Source organism: Priapulus caudatus, unplaced genomic scaffold, assembly GCF_000485595.1.
Source record: "Priapulus caudatus unplaced genomic scaffold, Priapulus_caudatus-5.0.1 Scaffold812, whole genome shotgun sequence".
NCBI classification, from domain to species: Eukaryota; Metazoa; Priapulida; class Priapulimorpha; order Priapulimorphida; family Priapulidae; genus Priapulus; species Priapulus caudatus.
Genome location: NW_014577873.1, coordinates 139,725 through 143,333, shown reverse-complemented (window position 1 = coordinate 143,333; position 3,609 = coordinate 139,725).

The window sequence follows — 3,609 nt, the reverse complement described above, 5'->3', positions numbered from 1 at the left end:
CAGCTACAGCCACAGCAGCAGCAGCAGCAGCTACAGCAACAGCCACAGCCAGCAGCAGCTGTTTCTACAGCTACAGCCACAGCAGCAGCAGCTACAGCAACAGCCTCAGCAGCAGCAGCTGTTTCTAACAGCTACAGCCACAAGCAGCAGCCAGTACAGCCACAAGCAGCAGCAGCTGCTTCTACAGCTACAGCCACAGCAGCAGCAGCAGCCAGCTACAGCAACATCTGCAGCAGCGGCAGCAGCAGCAGCAGTAGCCACACCAGCAGCCGGGACGACCAGCAGCAGCAGCAGCAGCTGTGTTAAAACACATGGACACCACGTGCATCGCGATTGACACTAAGTGCAACATGGACGCAATGTGCCTCGCGATTGACACTATGTGCATCAATTTATTTATTTATTTATTTATATATTTAAATATTTATTAATAAATTCCTCCCCTTGTGCTGATACCTTGAAGTTGGTGGTGAGGCTTGAGAGCTTCAGTGACCCTGCAAGCTATACCGGCAGAGGCATGGCATGTCATGTCTCTGGCAGGTTCAACCATGCCGGGCAGTTTGCAGGTGAGAGGCCTGACCAAAATCAGCACCTATGCACAGTGAAGATAGTGTTTCTAGTGTATACGTCTTCTGCGATCATCGCCGCATGCGAACGACACAGATAGTGATATTACGTTTGTGTACAGTGGTGGTGGTGGTGGACTATACGAAATATATACATATTCGTATCAACGGCGATTCTACATGCAGTGAAGACATAAGTGTATATTTGGTGTACACGTCTTCTGCGATCATCGAGATGTGTTTCTACGAATTGTGAGGAGATCATCGTGCACAGATAGTGATTTTACGTTTTTGTGTGCTAGCTACAGTGGTATCATCAGTGTACAGTGTACAGTGGTGGTGGCGATGAACTATAACGAAATATATCTTTACATATATTATATATTCGTATCAACAATAAACAGCGAGTCTACAGCCAGTGCATTTCTACGCTGATATTCTCGCTCCATGCGAGACACACAAGATTACATCTTGCCCCGGCACGCGACTACATGCGATTCTACGGCGTGCCGGGGACGACAGTGGTGGACTATGTACAGTGGTGGTGGTAGACTGACTATACGAAATATATACATATTCGTATCAACAGAGATCAGTCGGTTGGATGCATGCACCCTTTGAGGCATGCTAACTTCCTTGCATGCATGCATCTTGTTCGTTAGCCAGCTGCTGCATCTGCTCCCTCCCCCATTTCTGTTATTTCCTTTATGCACCTTTTGACTGTTAATCTCCCTCTAAGGCATGCTAACTTGCTAGTAAGATAGCCTTAAGGTGAACGTATGGCGTGCAAATTACCCGCATTAGTCTATCAACAGAGATCGATTCTACATGCATGCGAACGACACAGATAGTGATATTACGTTTGTGTGTGTACAGTGGTGGTGGTAGACTGACTATACGAAATATATACATATTCGTATCAACAGCGATTCTACATGCGAACGACACAGTATTCGTATCAACAGCGATTCTACATGCGAACGACACAGTATTCGTATCAACAGCGATTCTACATGCATGCGAACGACACAGATAGTGATATTACGTTTGTGTGTGTACAGTGGTTGTGGTGGACTATACGAAATACATATTCGTATCAACAGCGATTCTACATGCAGTGAAGACATAAGTGTATTTCTGGTGTACACGTCTTCTGCGATCATCGCCCGCACGCTCATGTTTGTGTTACAGTGGTTGCTGGTGGGACTATACGAAATATATACAGATTCGTATCAACAGAGATCAGAAAAAGAAGCAAAGCAGATGCATTTCTCGTATTCTTCCGATGCGAGACATCTGCTATATCTTTACAAATATTATATATTCGTTATCAAACAAAAACAGCGAGTCTCAGCCAGGGCCATTTCACGCCCTGAATTATTCTCGATCCATGCGAGGACACTTCCATTCTTGCCCCCGGCGCGCCATCACAGTTAGATTCTAAGCGTGCCGCGCGGACGACAAGTGGTGTGACTAAAAGACTCGTCTTCTCCATGCCGAGACAGTGTATTTTCCTGATATATCTTCATGCCGCAGAACATTCTATTTGCCCCGGCACGCGACTTACATTGCGATTCTTACGGTGCAGTGCGTGCCAGGGACGACAGTGGTGGAACTAAAGACACGTATTATTCATTTGCGAGACAGATTTATTTCCCGTATTCTTTCATGCTAGGACATTTTCTATTTGCCCCCGGCATACGCGACTACATGCCGATTCTACGGCGCGCCGGCGACCGACAGTGGTGGACTAAAGACTCTGCTCTTCTCCATGGATAGCAGTGTATTTCCCGTCATTCTTCAATGCCGAGACATTTCTATTTACCACCGGCCTACGCCGACTACATGCCGATTCTACGCGTGCCGGAGGGACGACCAGTGGTGCGACTAAAGACTCGTCATTCTCATGCCAGAAGCCAGTGTATTCCCGGATTCTTTCATGCGAGACATTCTATTTCCCCGTGCACGCGACTACATGCCGATTCTACGTGCGCGCCCCGCCCCCCCTGCCGGGGACGACAGTGGTGGGACTAAAGACTCGTCTTCTCCATGCGAGACAGTTTATTTCCCGTATTCTTCATGCTAGACATTCTATTTGCCCCGGCACGCGACTACATGCGATTCTACGGCGTGCCGGGGACGACAGTGGTGGACTAAAGACTCGTCTTCTCCATGCGAGACAGTTTATTTCCCGTATTCTTCATCCTAGACATATCTATTATGCCCCGCGCCACGCGACATACCATGCGATCTACGGCTGTGCTGGGGACGACACGTGTGTGGACTAAAGACTCGTCTTTCTCCATGTAGAAGCCAGGTATTTCCCCGTATTTCTTCGATGCTAGACATTCTATTTTGCCCCGGCACGCGACGACATTGCGATTCTACAGGCGTCCGGGGACGACAGTGGGGTCACGTTGTGGACTAAAGACTCGTTTTCTCCTATGACCGAGACAGTGATTTCCCGTATCTTCATTGCCGAGACATCTATTTGCCCGGCACCGCGACTTCATGCGATTCTACAGCTTGCCGGGGACGACAGTGGTGGACTATAGACTTGTATTCTCCATGAGAATTGTGATATTCATGCGAGACAGTGTATTTGCCCCGGCACGCGACTACATGCGATTCTACAGCCTGCCGGGGACGACAGTGGTGGACTATAGACTCGTATTCTCCATGAGAATTGTGATATTCATGCGAAATAGTGTATTTGCCCGGCACGCGACTTCATGCGATTCTACAGCCTGCCGGGGACGACAGTGGTGGACTATAGACTTGTATTCTCCATGAGAATTGTGATATTCATGCGAGACATTCTATTTGCCCCGGCACGCGACTACATGCGATTCTACGGCGTGCCGGGGACGACAGTGGTGGACTAAAGACTCGTCTTCTCCATGAGAAGCAGTGTATTTCCCGTATTCTTCATGCTAGACATTCTATTTGCCCCGGCACGCGATTTCATGCGATTCTACAGCCTGCCGGGGACGACAGCGGTGGAATATAGACTTGTATTCACCATGAGAAGCAGTGTATTTCT